The following is a 17,603-nucleotide window of genomic DNA, read 5'->3' as shown; positions in this document are numbered from 1 at the left end:
ATGTGAAAGTACCAAGATTACATCATTATGCGACATTGCTTACTTTTGGAGAGGAATTTTAACACAAGATGTACCATTTGGTTAATTTTTTTAACATGAGCAGCATTAAAGGTAGATTTTTTACCACAGCGGATTGTTCAGGTAATTTTTTAGAGCAAAAGTACACATCTGAATGCAAGCAGAAGTGTTTTGAAATTGAGCAGCAGTTACTTAACGTGGTGGTCAACAAGAATTTCAGACACATTTTTTACCCGAGTGGACCATTTGAGTAACTGAGTGCCAAACAACAAATACAAGTGACAGTGTTTTGAATGTGAGTGACTGGAAATCAACTCAAAATTACTTTTTCGTGTTTCATTTTTACCCAAACAGGCTGTGTGGACAATTTATTTAGTGTGAGATGTATATTGCATAATTTTGCATTCTTTTTGTGGCAATTTTATGTAACTAGGCTACAGCAAATCAAGCAAGTTTTGCACAACTAACATTCATCTCTAGGTATTTTAGTGATTTGGTGGCTACCCTAAAGGGAGCTATGATCCTAATCCTTTCCATATTTTTCGTCACATCCTCAGTGGAAGTAATACTGATTGGTTACCACTGATTTTATACCCTTATGCTCCACGTACTCTACAAAGATTTTCTTGAGTGGGGGAGTCATCTGTGGTCAGATACATCTGGACATCATCCACAAAGAGCAAAATTCGGTGTTCGTCTCCACAAATTTCAACCTGGAGATCTCCTTTGATTTCCCTACCACGAGTGTTAGGTACCTTATAGCCAGTTTGAAAAGAAGACACCACATTGGACAACACTGCCTTGTTGTCCTGGATTTGTATATGATACCAATACCACTCTAGTCCACTTATTTCCCATTTGCAGTTTCATCATTGTCTTCCTTAGGAAGGGCCAATTCGCCCTTCAAAAACCTTTTTTGCATCTATCACCTACAATGCCAATGTTTTATGTTAATATTAAATGTTTGCATGTTTGTGAAGGACCCTGACTAGTCCTCATGTTTAATTTTAGAGTAAAATTTGGGACAACGTCATGGCTTGTACTTTCATATATATTTTGCTGTCTACATTTAATGATTCAGTATGTCATTATGAGGTGTATTTCTTAAGTACTTATCCAGTTCTGGAACTACAATTACATCTACTTGCATCATTGAATGCATAACCCCTCTATTGATGACCATAGATTGAAAAATGTTTGTCGTTCTTTGGCCAAATTGTATTAAAGTGATCTTTACACAATTCTCACAGGAGAGAATTCAAGAATTTTCAGCAATTTATCCCAAGGTTTTAACTTTGGTAACTCTATGAATATAAGATTGTTATACCTTCATAGAGGGACACAGCTTTTTGGTAGCAAAAAGCCAATAAATGGCAATGCATAATACCAGCTGTCTTTTAGTGCTATTGAAACTGAGCTAGTTTAGTGTCACCCACGGTTTCTTCCATAATAAATGTTCTGGAACCATGGCTAATCCATGAAAACCTCTCTTGGCAATCTAAAAATAATATGTGGAATGCAAGTGAAACTTAACACTCTCTTACTGGAGTTGCTGGGGGCTGGACTTAGACATTGCGCAGTACCCAACAAGTAATCTAGGGAAAAGTAGAAGGCAGGCCAACCTTAGATACACAGCTCAAATTCCGAAAGAGAAAAGATGCAAACCACTCCTTTGCATAGCCCCATCCCTCGGACAGTTCCATCATGCTTTTTAATAGGATTGTGTGACCTAAAATGTCAACGTTTACAGCAAGGTCAAAAGATTTACCAATGTGACCTTGCATTAGTCTAAAATCTCCTTACACAGCCATTCAAGCTATCTCAGTTTTACTGGTTGGCCAAAAGAATGGCTAAAGATTGCTCAGTAGGAGATACCTCTGAACTTGAGTTAATTCTCTAGAATTGTGAGTAATGGGGGTATTGGAGGTTTTCCTTAGAAGAGGTGTGATCCAATACTTCTTCAAGTCGGCTGTGTGAGGCTGAGAGACACTTGTCCTGGGTTGTCCCCTTCTGTGTGCTGCATCACACTTCGTGGATTGCACAGTAGCTGGGGTACAGTAAGAATCGAAGGCTTGCCGGGAATAGCTGGCATCATGAGAATATTTGCCTACACCCAAGGTGTGCAAGCAGGTTTTTGGAACTCCTAGCTGCTCTAGTGCTGACCAGGACTCTCCACTCTCTCCTTATGTCCTTACTCAGGTTAGTGATCCCAGTACTGTTTTTTTCTGATCTGCCTTCCCTACCTAAGATGGACGCTTCCACAGTATTAAGTACAGCGGTCTTCCCAAGCCAATATGGACTCCATACTTCCTTACAGTCATTTGTAGTTTCTATCTCCTCTACTTTGGGTTTCTCTATTATGTAAGGCCTTCTATTTTTGTTTCTTGATTTTTTCCTTCTGTTATTTTCAGCCTTCGATACTTGCCCTAGTTTTGCCTGGTGCAGTTATCAGGTCAGTCTAGTACCAGTATTGTATTCCTGCTACACCGGTCTGCAGTCAAGGAGATTTTTTTTCTGCCAATTGGCCTTTTCATCTATTTATGGGTTCTCTCAGTGGACTATAAATATCAAGGGAACAAGAGGATTTGATCAGTCTGTCACAGTTCCCCCCAAAACATAAGTCAAATCAACAAGCCAAGACATTCCAAAATATGCGACAGCTAGTATGGCTGAAAGTGACTCTCCAGTGGTTTACCACACTGTGTCCTAAGCTGTTCCTTATCGGGATACACAGACCTTCACCCACCAAGGTGGCATTCTTCTTCATTGGATCGTGCTCTACTTTGAGTGGGGAGTGCAATACCCAACGGGCTCCATCTGCAACTCCTTCTTGGAGATCTTTTTCAATATGTTCAATGATACAGAAGACCAATGAAACACAGCCTCTTCAAGGATGGAGGAATGTTGATTATTGTATTGGGTAATACAGTTAAAATTGCTTAGGGATAATCTGTATGCTATTTTATTTTCAATTGGTTGAAGCTATGGTATGGTAAGATTAAAAGAAAAGGAGTGGATGAGCAGGATATAACTATTGCACAAATCAAACTAAATATGGTTGACATGCTTCTTGCCCTCTAGCCTAGCAGGGTCTGTGGCATTCATCGGGACCTTACAGAAGACACCCTAATCTAACCCCATAGCCCTGTAGTGAGGATGATGATTACAATTTGGGTTCACAATCAGCAATACATTACAGACATGCAAATACATAAATATGAATGTCACAATGAAATTTACTAATGTACTTTTCTTGATAGGACAATAGAACAATGTGAAGCTACTGCTGCTTATGAAGTAGTTTTACAATTAGTAGTTACCAAATGGCCATTAGACTTAGCTCATATCATGCACAGTGCTAGTGGACACATCATATGCACTGGAAAAGGTGCCAATATGTATGCCATCCTCATGCCAGTCAAAATAGTGCTCCCAACTTTTAGTGTGGCAAAGAAAGCAAAAGTATATTCCCTCATCCCAGACATATATATATATATATATATATATATATATATATATATAGTTGCTCAGGGGTTAGTCACACAAGCAGGAAGCACTCTACAGCTGCGAAGGTTCAACCCAAAAACCTTTAATCATAGGTATGGACGGCATGCAGCATGTCGGGAGATTCAAACAGTTACTTCGTCTGCCGTACGCGTTTCGAATTCCTTCTTCTTCAGCGGCATTGAACGAAATGGCGTGCACTCCCTCGGCTGCAAAGTTTCTATATATAACACGCCCCTCAATAGGCTGCCCATATGGGACTGTGTGTGATGCAGTCTGGGAGTTCGAGTTCATCAATCCTGTATGGATACACTGTCTTATCTGTTCGATCTGAGCAACTATAATTGGCGGCGGTCCAGCCGTCGGGAACGCACCACCCCACGATCATTGGGGGCCATGGGAAAAGTAATTCTACCTATCTCATTGTGGTTCATCTGTGTTGGATTAGGACGGAGGCACATGCGGGGGCGCATACAGAGCCTGGACAGATCGAACAGATAAGACAGTGTATCCATACAGGATTGATGAACTCGAACTCCCAGACTGCATCACACACAGTCCCATATGGGCAGCCTATTGAGGGGCGTGTTATATATAGAAACTTTGCAGCCGAGGGAGTGCACGCCATTTCGTTCAATGCCGCTGAAGAAGAAGGAATTCGAAACGCGTACAGCAGACGAAGTAACTGTTTGAATCTTCCGACATGCTGCATGCCGTCCATACCTATGATTAAAGGTTTTTGGGTTGAACCTTCGCAGCTGTAGAGTGCTTCCTGCTTGTGTGACTAACCCCTGAGCAACTATAATTGGCGGCGGTCCAGCCGTCGGGAACGCACCACCCCACGATCATTGGGGGCCATGGGAAATGTAATTCTACCTATCTCATTGTGGTTCATCTGTGTTGGATTAGGACGGAGGCACATGCGGGGGCGCATACAGAGCCTGGACAGATCGAACAGATAAGACAGTGTATCCATACAGGATTGATGAACTCGAACTCCCAGACTGCATCACACACAGTCCCATATGGGCAGCCTATTGAGGGGCGTGTTATATATAGAAACTTTGCAGCCGAGGGAGTGCACGCCATTTCGTTCAATGCCGCTGAAGAAGAAGGAATTCGAAACGCGTACGGCAGACGAAGTAACTGTTTGAATCTTCCGACATGCTGCATGCCGTCCATACCTATGATTAAAGGTTTTTGCGTTGAACCTTCGCAGCTGTAGAGTGCTTCCTGCTTGTGTGACTAACCCCTGAGCAACTATATATATATATATATATATATATATATATATATATATCCACCACCACACTCGCCTCTTTGCCAAGAAACGGGTCCGACACATGCTTTTGGACATATCAGGTAGGTTTTAATTGCCGCCATCCAAACAGGTACACGCTTAAAACGCCTGGCAGACGCGTTTCGGCGAATGCCTTAATCATTGCCAGCATTGTGTTTTAAAATTCGTTGAAATGTGCAGGGACTTTACATACTGTTCATGGTGTTCCTATTGGTACTCAAATGTCCAATCACAGCTCTTGTTCTTCCATCACTGTGAGCAGTAAACACCAAGGATGCTGGTAAATGAAGTCCTGCAGTCTGTAAGGGTCCCCAAATTTATTGCATGTCAGCAGTCCCACAAAGCGGACTTTGGTACAGTGACCGGTCCGTACATTCAGTAATGCCCCAGCATTTTGCCAGCCTGTGAGTCCGCTTATCCACTGCCACAGGGACCATGGCAGCAACCATTGCCTATCGTCGTCCAAATCAGCAGCAGGCTGCTGCTCTCTCCTCGATACCAGGAACTTTATATTGGGCGAGGGGGCGCCGCTTTGTGCAATCAGCACCAAAAACCACAAAGTTGTCGACTTGAAGCGGAGCACCAGATCGAGAGGCGTGCCGGTCATGCAGCGTCGACTGCTGCGTACATATCCACCACCACACTCACCTCTTTGCCAAGAAACGGGTCCGACACATGCTTTTGGACATATCAGGTAGGTTTTAATTGCCGCCATCCAAACAAGTACACGCTTAAAACACCTGGCAGACGCGTTTCAGCGAATGCCTTAATCATTGCCAGCATTGTGTTTTAAAATTCGTTGAAATGTGCAGGGACTTTACATATTGCTCATGGTGTTCCTATTGGTACTCAAATGTCCAATCACAGCTCTTGTTCTTCCATCACTGTGAGCAGTAAACACCAAGGATGCTGGTAAATGAAGTCCTGCAGTCTGTAAAGGTCCCCAAATGTAGTGCATGTCAGCAGTCCCACAAAGCGGACTTTGGTACAGTGACCGGTCCGTACATTCAGTAATGCCCCAGCTTTTTGCCAGCCTGTGAGTCCGCTTATCCACTGCCGCAGGGACCATGGCAGCAACCATCGCCTACCGTCGTCCAAATCAGCAGCAGGCTGCTGCTCTCTCCTCGATACCAGGAACTTTATCTTGGGCGAGGGGGCGCCGCTTTGTGCAATCAGCACCAAAAACCACAAAGTTGTCGACTTGAAGCGGAGCACCAGATCGAGAGGCGTGCCGGTCATGCAGCGTCGACTGCTGCGTACATATCCACCACCACACTTGCCTCTTTGCCAAGAAACGGGTCCGACACATGCTTTTGGACATATCAGGTAGGTTTTAATTGCCGCCATCCAAACAGGTACACGCTTAAAACACCTGGCAGACGCGTTTCGGCGAATGCCTTAATCATTGCCAGCATTGTGTTTTAAAATTCGTTGAAATGTGCAGGGACTTTACATACTGCTCATGGTGTTCCTATTGGTACTCAAATGTCCAATCACAGCATATACATATATACATATAGGTAGCTGTTGATCCAGAAAGCAACCTTTTTGTGAGTTGGTGTGAATCCATTCAGTAGTTGCTGAGTATTTAAAAGTTTTTCAGATATACAACTGGGGACCCGAAGGTTAGTTAGTTAATGGCCCCTGGGTGGGCCAGATGCCGGGGCATTTTGATAATATGTGAGAGGGGTGCGTGGGCCCCCCTCTTGGGGCTACTTATTTCTCCGGGTCCATCACCTCCCCTGGCCATATTTATTGATAAATGGGGGGCCTCTCAAACCCCTCCAGGTCCCGTGGACCACCACCTCACCGGGGCCACATGCAAAACTTAAATCGGGGGCCTCTTGCACCCCCCCGTGCCCTGGGGAGCACCACCTCCCCAGGGCTTGATCTGAAATAAAATGTAGTGGGGCTCACATGCCCCTTGCAGTCCCACCTCCCCAGGGCTAAAATGAAATTAATGCTGGGGCCCATGGGCCACCCCCGCAGCACCAGGAGCTGCCATCTCCTCGGAGCAACTCTTTACAATTAAAGTGGGTGGTGTGTGGCCCCATGCAGCCTCAGGGACCTTCACCTCTCCAGGGCTGTGTTTTGCGAAGTTGGGGGCCACACGGCCCCCTCCTTGAGCCATACGTTGCCCTGGGCACCACCACCTCTCAGGGCCGGCTCATGCTATGTCTTGGGGTGCCCACTCCCTGGACATAGCTGTTTGTTATGGTTTGGCAGGAGCTTTACAGCTCCCGCCAAGCCATAGCAAACTGCTCACTTTCAGCAAGCGAGAGCATTGAAAATGCTCTCACTTGCTCAAAGCTGAGCACAATTGCTTTTACACAGACGGAGATGCATGTTAGGAGCCCCGTATGTATGAAAAAAATGCCAGATCCCACAGGAGGCGGGGAGCCTGCAGGGACAATGGGTGCCTTCAGGCTTCCCCGCGGTCCCAATCTGTGGTTAGTAGGTACCTTGGGTGGAAACAGGGCACCTAAAATAGAGGCCTGGCCCCCTCCCCTTGTTTTTTTTTTTAAAAAAAGGCCATGCCCCGGTGGATGAGGTCCCTGGGGCCAAAATTGGTCCAGGGAAGAGGGGCTACGTGGCCCCCATCTCCCTTAATCATTTTTTTTATGAGAAAAAAACACACGCAAGTCGCCTGAGGCCCAACCCCCTTTGACCACCACTCATGCCTCAAGATGCACAACTGGTTGGGGGGTGAAGTCCCCTTGGCTACAAATGGTACTTAAGGACCAATAAACCCTCCTGTTGCCTCCAGTAAGTCCCAAACACCGACTTCAGAGGCCACATCCCCTTTCTCCACCAGACTGCAAATGCGCCTCTTGGCGCACTGCTGGTTGGGGGTTGATGTCCCCTTGGAGTTTGAGGGTACTTTGGTGCCAACTACTCCTTCAGTTTTTAAGTCCCACACAGTTGGATTGCTGAGAGGTTGTCGGAGGCCCTGCCCCTTTTCTCCATCACTCTACAAACGTGCCTTCTGGCGTGCTTATGGTTGCGTGATTGAAGGATCCTTTGCTGCAGAGGGTCTTTGGGGGCCAACAAGCCCTTCTGTTACCTCAAGTAAGTCCCACAGAGCACGATTGCTGAGAGGACTTCGGAGGCCATGTCCCCTTTCTACACCATTGTGCAAACACGCGTCCTGGTGCACTACTGGTCGGGGTTTGAAGTCCCCTAGGCTCTAGAGTGTCTTTTGGGACCAACAAGCCCTCCTGTTACCTGTAGTAAATCCCACACAGCGGAATTGCTGAGAGGCTGCAAGAGGACATGCCCCCTTTCTCCACCACTCCTGGCACACTGCTGGTTAGGGGATGCAGTCCTATTGGATGCTGATTGTTATTGGGGGCTCAGAATCCCTCCTGTTACCTCCAATAAGTCCCATACAGCTGGATACCTGACAGCTGGTTGGAGGCCCCACACCCTTTCTCCATCACTCTAAAAAGGTGACTCCTAGTTCAAAAAACCCATAGAAATTCACTTAAAAAAGCAAAGGTTACAGGGCCGTTATAGTTAGGAAATAGAATTTAAGAAACCTTAGAAATGCACTGAAAAAAACAACGGTTACAGGGACGTTATAGTTAGACTCAGATTGTACCCGTACAAAACCAGTGAAATTCAGCAGTTATAGTTATCTGAGTTAACTATAACTAACACTCCCGCACTGCACTGCTTATGACCTCACATATTATACCACTCATGACATGGTCAGTGACATCACTGATAACACCACTGATTACTTCTCAAATTACATCACTGATGACATTATTCACAGAACCACTCACACACCCACTCACACCCCATGCAACCTCTCATACCCCCACTCACACACCAGCTCAAGCAGTCACATACCCATTCACAGATCCATACCAGTACTCGTACACCCACTTACTCCTCTGTAGAGACACACACACTCCCACTCACTCACTCATACAGCCACTCACACAACCGTTCACTCACCTACACAGCCACTCATACATCCAGTCACTTACCCATACAGCCAATCATATATCCACTCACTGACCCATATAGCTAATCACACACCCACGTATTTACCTACAGTCACTGACACACCCACTCACTTACCCATACAGCCTCTCAACACAGCCACTCACTTACCTATACAAGAAATCTCACACTCACACACCCACACAATTACTTACATACCCATAGTCACTTACACACCCCTTACCCACCTATAGACCCACTCACACCGCCACTCACTCACCCTTACAGCCACTGACACACCCACTCACTAATACACACAGCAACACACTCACCCACACAGCTATTCACACACCCACTTATATGTTGGAAGCAGTATCACTCAGTAGTTGTATACCTAGTATACTAGTTTAACTTTTGTAGTATGTTAGTATATGTTTAACAATTTTAAACTCTTAGAAAACACTTACTGTAGAAAATAATACAATGTTTGGTTATTATACTCGTAAAGAATGGCCTTAAATTCATACCTAATGTCCTTTGCAGAGAATGTCAAGTACCTCCGTTGTCTGGAGTATACAACAACTTTTCTGCCTAAGGAATTTGAGTCAGCTTGCCCCAAATGTTGAGGAGCGCATTACGTCATCACACCATGTGGTGATGTATGTGCACGTCTGGAGGAGCCAGCGTGAACGCAATCTTGTAATATGTTGCTAGCAAGACATTTTTTATGGTTTCTCAGAGATTTGGCTAGTTTGAAAGAGAATGTGCATCTGGCTTGGTCTTACATGCAGTTAAATGTATACAACATTTATTTTTTTATTTTTTTATTTAGAAGTTTTATATAGCGCTAGCTCCACCCGGGGGTATCAGAGCGCTTTACATTTGCATAAAAATAATTTTAGGACAAAACAGAGCAAATTGTTAAATAGTGAGCCATTATACATGGAGGAATAAAAGATTCAGTTGAGCTCATACCGATAATAACAGTAAGAGGATCAAAAGGGTAGGTTCAGTGGATAAAATAGCGCATGGAGGGATAGGGTATGTGAGAAGGCGATGGAGGGGAGAGATTAGGATAGGAAGAGGGAGGTAGGGTGGAGAGGAGTGGGGGCTTTAGAAGTGTGAGAGGCGAGGGGGAGATCGGTAGTGTCAAAGGGAGGAGGGGTGGGTAGCACAAGTATAGTAAGAGAGGAATTAAGTACCCCAATATTGATTGAGCAAGTGTATTTTAAGGCCTTTTTTGAAACTGATATAGGAGGAGGTACAACGGAGAGCTTTGGGGAGGGCATTCCAGATGCTGGGGGCTTTTCCAGAGAAGGAGCGTGCCTGCGAGGCTTTTTTCTTTAATAGCGGGGGGACGAGAAGAAGTGCGTTTGAGCTTCTCAACGTCCGGGAGCATCTTGCTTTAGTGAGTTTATTGGAGAGGTAACTTGGTGTCTTTTGATAAAGGGCTTTGTGTGTAATGCAGGCAATTTTATACGAGGATCTGCCTTCAATGGGAAGCCATTTGAGTTCTTTGAGGGCAGGAGAGATGTGTTCAGAGCATTTACAGTCGGTTGTTAGTCTGGCTGCTAAGTGGAGGACTGATTTGAGGGGGGCAAGGTGAACTTTGGGTGTTCCAGAGAGTAAAGCGTTTCCGTAGTCAATCTTGGAAAGGACTAAAGATTGGATAACCGATTTGAAGTCTTCCGCAGGAATGAACGGTTTGATTTTTTTGAGAAGCCAGAGTGAGAAGAGTGCTCCTTTTGCCGAATTTTTTATATGGGTATTGAGCGCAAGTTTATTGTTGATGGTGATGCCAAGAGATTTAACTGATTCGGCTAGGAAGAGAGAGCAGTTAAGGGCATTAAGGTCAATTCTCCATGCTTGAATGGGGAGAGGGTTGTTTTTGGGAGAGAAGAGAATGATTTGAGTTTTGTTTGGATTAAGTTTGAGATGATTTGTGAAGAACCAGGATTGAATCTTGGATAAGGCTGTGTTGAGGTGTATGATATTAGAGTGGGATTTGATTTTATAGTACAGTTGGGTGTCGTCAGCATACAGGTGGTAGTTAATTTTGGCTTGTTTAAGTATGAGGGTGAGGGGTTCCATAAAGAGGTTGAAGAGGGCAGGAGAGAGGATAGATCCTTGGGGTACACCGAAGGAGACCGATGAAGGGCAGGAGAGGCAGTTTTGAATTTTGATTTGTTGTGTTCTGTGTTGTAAGTATGAGGTGAACCAGTTTAGGACAGTGCCATTAAGTCTGAAACGATGTTTGAGGGCATTGAGTAAGGTTGAGTGGTTAACTGTGTCGAATGCAGCAGTGAGGTCAAGGAGGATGAGTATGCAAGACTCACCCTTATCCAGGGTAAGGTGGATGTCATCGACAATGTTAAGCAGTGCGGTTTCAGTGCTGCAACCTTTGCGGAAGCCAGATTGAAGGGGGTCAAGCAGGTTGAAAGTGTCAATGTGCTTGTCCAGTTGAATTAGGGCGCATTTTTCAAGGGTTTTGGAGAGTAGTGGGAGGTTGGAGATAGGGCGGAGGTTGTTAGGGTCATTAGGGTCGGCTTTGGGGTTTTTGGGGATGGGCTTCATTTGTCCAAGTTGGAGTGAGATAGGAACACATCCAGAAGAGAGGGAGGCGTTAATGATGTTGGTCCAATAAGGGACAATGATGTGCTTTAGTTCTTGGGTGAGGGCGGATGGGAGTGGGTCTTTAGTGTGAGAGGATGGTTTTAGTTTGGATAGGATGTTAAAGACTTCCAGTTCAGAAACAGGGTGGAAATTCATCCAGGCGAATTTATTTTTAAGGAGTGGGATGGGGTGGAGTGGTACAGGAGGGGAAGAGGAGTGAGGGTATGTGAAAGCGATAGAGATAAGGGGTGGGATCAGGGGTGAGTGTGATGTTAGAGTATTATTCAAAGGACATTTGGTTGAGGGAGGGAGCTGGGTTACATGGAAGTTAAGATCAATCTTGGCGATTTTTTCGGAGAAAAAGTTAGCAATTTCTTCACATTTGCTAGTGGAGGTCGACAGGTTAAGGGGTGCAGTAGTGGCTTGGTTTCTCACGATATTGAACAGTTCTCTGGGTCTGTTTTTGGAGCGGGAGAGTTGTAAGCGAAAGAAAGCTGCTTTTTCAAAGAAAATGTGTTTTTTGTAGGTGTTCTTTCGGCAAGTCTAAGTGAGCGTCTTCCTTGTTAAGGTCAGAGGTAAACCATGATTTGGAGGGGACATTTTTTTGCGTTTTAAGTTTGAGCGGGTCAAGTTGATCTAAGACCTCAACGACAGTTTTGTTAAAGTGCTCAGTAAGATCGTTTGCGTTGAGAGAGGGTGGTATGAGACGAAGTTGGGTTTGAAGTTTGGACTCCAGAGCGCCAGGAGGGATTTGCTTAAGATTTCTGGACACTGTCGTGGCCTTAGTGCATTTAGCTGGGGCAGGCGGAGTTGTGGGGGAGATCGTGAACAAAATGAGGTGAAGGTCGGACCAGTCGATAGGGATGATGTTGGATAGGGACGCCAAATCAGTGTTAGAGATGATAGCGTCAAGGATGGCTCCTTTGGTGTGGGTGGGGGAGTGGCAAAGTTGTTTGAGGTCGATAGTCTCAAGAAGATTAGTGAGGAGGCTGATTGCGGGGTCCTTAGGTTCATTCCAGTGAAGGTTGAGATCTCCTAGGAAAAGGTTTTTGGTGTTAGAGAGTGACGATTGCGTGATAAGGTCCGATAGTTCTTCGGCAAAGGGAGAGGCTCACCGGGCGGATGGTAGATATTGTGTAGTCGAATTGGAGGGGAGTTTATCAACTTAAGTTCAGCTCCAAGATATTTGAAGGTAGTAAAGTTTGTGTTCTTTGTGAGGGAGAGTTGTAGTTCGTTTTTATAGTAATTGCTAAACCTCCCCCTATTCTTTCCGATCTGTCTTTTCTGAGTGTGGAGTAGCCAGGGGGGGTGAGTAGGTCAAGGATAGGTGTAGAGTGATCTTTGAGCCAGGTTTCTGTGAGGAAGGTGATGTCAATATCATCGTTAAGTATAGTTTCAGATATTTCGGTTGCATGTCGAACAGCTGAGCGGCAGTTCACGAGCATACAAGATAGGGGAACATTGCTACACCTTTATATAGCAATAAGTCCTTTGTCAATCTCCTAGAGTAATATGTTGCACCAAAAGAGAGTAAAAGTAATTTATATGATTAGTATTAGTTGCCAAGTTGAGCTGTGATTTGTGACAAGAATACCATTCCAAAAGTCGCAGTATTCAAACAATGAGATGGAGTAATTCCCATGTTAATTTCAGTAAGTGTGAGCATGCCTTTAGGAAAGTTATCTCAGGACCAGTATTAGTTTGTAATCGTTAGTTGCAATGGAATAATCCAAGTAAATGTGGTTTATTTTTTTTATTAACGGCGACCACAGGATATCATCATTTAATCCAGTGATATGTGTCTGGGCCTTGTAAATCCAGTGTTGTTCTTAGTCAAATAAATTTTTCCTCCAATAAATGTTTCTACTACAACCCTTCCAAGATCATTCGGTCTATGTCCTTTTTCCAGAAAATGGATAGTGAACTTAGTGATAAGCGTTTGCAACGAATCACGCTTTAATGTTCCTTTATCCTTGTTTTGATTTTGCGTATTCTTATACCGATATATGGAGTTTGCATGAAAATGTAATCATGTATATCAAATTTGTGGTGTTGCAGTTAGTATGATTATGTAGCTGCCATGAATGTTCTGCACCAGGGTCAAATTCTTTTGCTTGGATAGTATTTTGCACTGGAAGGGTATCCTTCCAGTACACAACAAATGCTCGACTCACAGAAACACCTTTGCACTATGGTGCAAAGGTGTCTCGGTGGCGCACGGCTGCTAATTTCAGCGCCAGTGCTAGGGAGAGGATAGGAGAGTGCCATATTTCTTAAATTTGGCACTCTCCTGCTCTTTTCTTCTCATGCAGCACAGCATTTCCGGCTGCTGCACTGTGCTGCATGAGGAATTGGTAAATCTGGCCCTACGAGTCTTCTGAGATATTTGGTGTGCAAAGGACAGGAGGGCAGGCCAAACCATTCTTTCAATTCTTCTCTGCGTATGTTGTATGTAGGTGAGGGGAAAAAGATCCTCATCCCTTACTCGTCATTTACTAAGCATGTATCCTTCTTATACTAGTTCTGGCCCAGAAACAGGGGGAGAGGCCCCTATCCCCCTTAGTTGAAGTAAGTTTTTTTGCGGGTGTATCTGGGCTAGAGTATAAATTTCCGTTGATTAGGATAAAATATCCAATTGATGCAAGTAGATCAGATGATGAGGATAAGATATTTGTATTTTTTATTATTAGTAGCTGCAAAAGAAGAAAGGGTGGCACAGCCAACACGTGTTTTGCCCCCTAATTGGCCATCAGGCCTGGGGCTTCCTCAGGGCGGGTATTCGCGTAAAGTGGTATTTTTGAAAGAGGGTATGTCAACCCGAAGATTCTCTGGTCTCGGCTAATGCCAGGTGCTGTCGGTGTCCGTGTTTTGGTGGTACCACCAAAACACGGACAAAAATGAATATGTGCGTCTGTAACGCAGGTGGTACCCATGTAAAGTGTTCTGATACCTTCCGGACGAGTTCACTATATAAAAACTCCCTAAAAACCAAAAAGTGCACCAGCTATGGTACAGAGTCCCGCCTCTGCTCCTTTTATCAGATTTGAGGCTGTTAATAAGGTCCTTTTGATGACAAGGCGATGGAACTGACTTCATAACTTATAGAGAAGAAATATCCTGAAAGGGTTATTGAAAGCGTGCTAGGAACAACCACCGAGATGCATTACTAAAAACCCATACCAGACCTCGGAAGGAAAGGATCACTTGTGTAACTACCTTTTCTCTGATGTCAAACGAGCTAAAGAAAATAATAAACAAACACTGGCGGCTATTGAACACAGGCAGCCAGATATCACTATTTGCATTTCATTTGACGAAAAATCGTAGGGATATTTTGGTGTACACCCTGCCAAAAAACAGTCCCCCATGGAATCTATAGCTACCAGCTGGGGTATACCCCTGTTACCAGACATTTTCTATGTAGTCAATAAAATGTTTACCCTCCAACCATCCAAGCAAAAGAATTTGACCCTGGTGCAGAACATTCATGGCAGCTACATAATCATACTAACTGCAACACCACAAATTTGATATACATGATTACATTTTCATGCAAACTCCATATATCGGTATAAGAATACGCAAAATCAAAACAAGGATAAAGGAACATTAAAGCGTGATTCGTTGCAAACGCTTATCACTAAGTTCACTATCCATTTTGGTACCACCAAAACACGGACACCGACAGCACCTGGCATTAGCCGAGACCAGAGAATCTTCGGGTTGACATACCCTCTTTCAAAAATACCACTTTACGCGAATACCCGCCCTGAGGAAGCCCCAGGCCTGATGGCCAATTAGGGGGCGAAACACGTGTTGGCTGTGCCACCCTTTCTTCTTTTGCAGCTACTAATAATAAAAAATACAAATATCTTATCCTCATCATCTGATCTACTTGCATCAATTGGATATTTTATCCTAATCAACGGAAATTTATACTCTAGCCCAGATACACCCGCAAAAAAACTCTCTGCGTATGTGTTCATGGGCTAAATCACATGGTAGGGCTTTGTTATACGAAGTGCAGGGGCGTAGCGCAGGCCCTTTCAGGAGGCCCCCCATTCAACCTAAGTCTTATTATATGTATAAGATGCAGAAGTCTCAGGGGGCATGCACCACATTCTAAGGGGTGTCCCATGATTTTGCTTTACACCACTGAAAAAGAGAGTAGGAGTGGATACAGTGGAGTAACATAAAATGATCCCCCCTCCCCGCAGAATATAGTGAGGGGACCCTAAATATCCCATATCTCACCGATATGCATTGGCCATAGGAGGAATGGGGGCCCCTTGAAATGTTTGGGGGCTGCCCTGCTCTGCAGGGTCCAGAGAGGCTTGTGTTAAGCCCCAGAGTGGATATTCCGTAATGGGTTAGGGTTTACCACATTATTCTGCACTGGAATGGCTCATGGTCTTCACCTCATTGGGTAGAATATTTATATGTCTTTGTTACATTCCTTTTCCCTCTGAGGCCATGTAGTTGTTGTGGGATGGATGATCGAGGCATTCAGATTGTTTTCTACTCCCCGGTAGCAGCCAATCACACTGCGAGAGGGCGGAGCTGAGGATGGGGAACGGAGGTGAAAAGCAGCACGCCGTGTGGGAGTTCCCCATTAGGCTCTTCTTGCTGCTAGAATCGCTAACGCAACCTTAGGCCTGCTAGAACGCTCTGTGACCGCTTTTTTAAACATTGTTTTTTAAAATCTTAATGAAACTTGAAAATTGTACTTTGCAGTGAAACTTGCACTAGATACTTACTTTTCACTCGCTCTTACGCGTCAGGCTGCTGCTTTCGGCTTCCCTAGTGCTCCGAGTGACTCCCCCGGTAGCAGCCAATCACGCTGCGAGAGGGCGGAGCTGAGGGCGGGGAACAGAGGTGAAACGCAGCACGCAGCGCGGGAGCGCAGCGGACGTGCGCAGCGGGCATGCCGGCGGCGCGCCAAAAGCAAGCCCGTCCGCGCCCTTCTGGGCCCAGGGGCCATTTGTCATGCCCAATCGATTACGTATTCACCGGCTACTTTGAAAACTATGCACTCCTTGAATTGGTGCCCTGCACAAGAAACTCTAACTTCTATAGTTGCTCATAACCTCTACATCAAACGGAGCGGCTTCCCTGAACTACAGACCTCAAACGTCCCTCACCACAGTCCCCGGAATCAGGCCAAACCTAGGGATGCGCCTATATTGATACACTATCTCAATACGCGCTCCCTGGTTAAACATCAGCTGGATATCTTCATACTTTTGCTTACCGACAAACCTAATATCCTGCTAATGACCAAAACCTGGCTCACCGATGACTCTGTCACAGACATGTTGGCCGCACTTCCCCCTGACTACTATATCATCCATGCCAATCGGCGTTCTGGCAAATCAGGAGGGGAAGTTGCAGCCATCATCCATACTAATTTTAGGTTCTGCTCTTTGATGTGTCTCTCTCTCATAGACACCGAGAACATAGTCATAAAATTGGAATCTGCCAACTACTCCTTTGTCTGTCTTCTATTATACAGGCCACCTAATCAGATGTCTCACTTTCCGCTATCACTCAGCGAACAGATGGCTAAGCTTGTGATTGAGCATGCCAAGGTCCTCCTCGTGGGTGATTTCAATTACTGGTTTAATGACCCTCAGGAAGGGCTACAATCTGTGGAGATGTCTGATCTACTCAGAAACCTAAACTTTTCTCAGCAAGTTCTATCCCCTACCCACCTGAAGGGTCGGATCCTTGACCAGATCTGGGTGAGTGGTCTGTCTACCTCTACTCCTATAGTTATGCCCTGTATTTGGTCCGATCACCATCTGCTAAAATTCACTCTGGCACGACTATCCATCAGGAGAATCAATGTGGTCGAAGGAGGTCCTGCCAGGAGATGGAACTCCATCAATGAAGATGGCTTTCTTGATACACTATTCAATACAGTCCCACCCCCTGGTAATGATGTTAATACCATGGAAATGAACGTATCCAAATGGTTACTTGTATGCTAGTAATAAGCATGCACCATTAAAAAAAGTTAAATTAGCACGTCGCGCGGATGCACAAAGATGGTTTTCCAATGACCTCAAGGCCCAGAAATTGGCCTTACGCCAATTAGAAAGACAGTGGCGTTTGAAGTACTCCCCTGAAAAAAAACTATTATACACTTTTGCCCGGAAAGACTACAAGAAAAGCATCCTCATCACCAAAGCTGCCCATTTCTCCAATCGTATTCTCA

This window comes from Triturus cristatus, chromosome 5_1, assembly GCF_964204655.1.
Source record: "Triturus cristatus chromosome 5_1, aTriCri1.1, whole genome shotgun sequence".
Lineage (NCBI taxonomy): Eukaryota > Metazoa > Chordata > Amphibia > Caudata > Salamandridae > Triturus > Triturus cristatus.
This window is presented reverse-complemented; position numbering follows the sequence as displayed.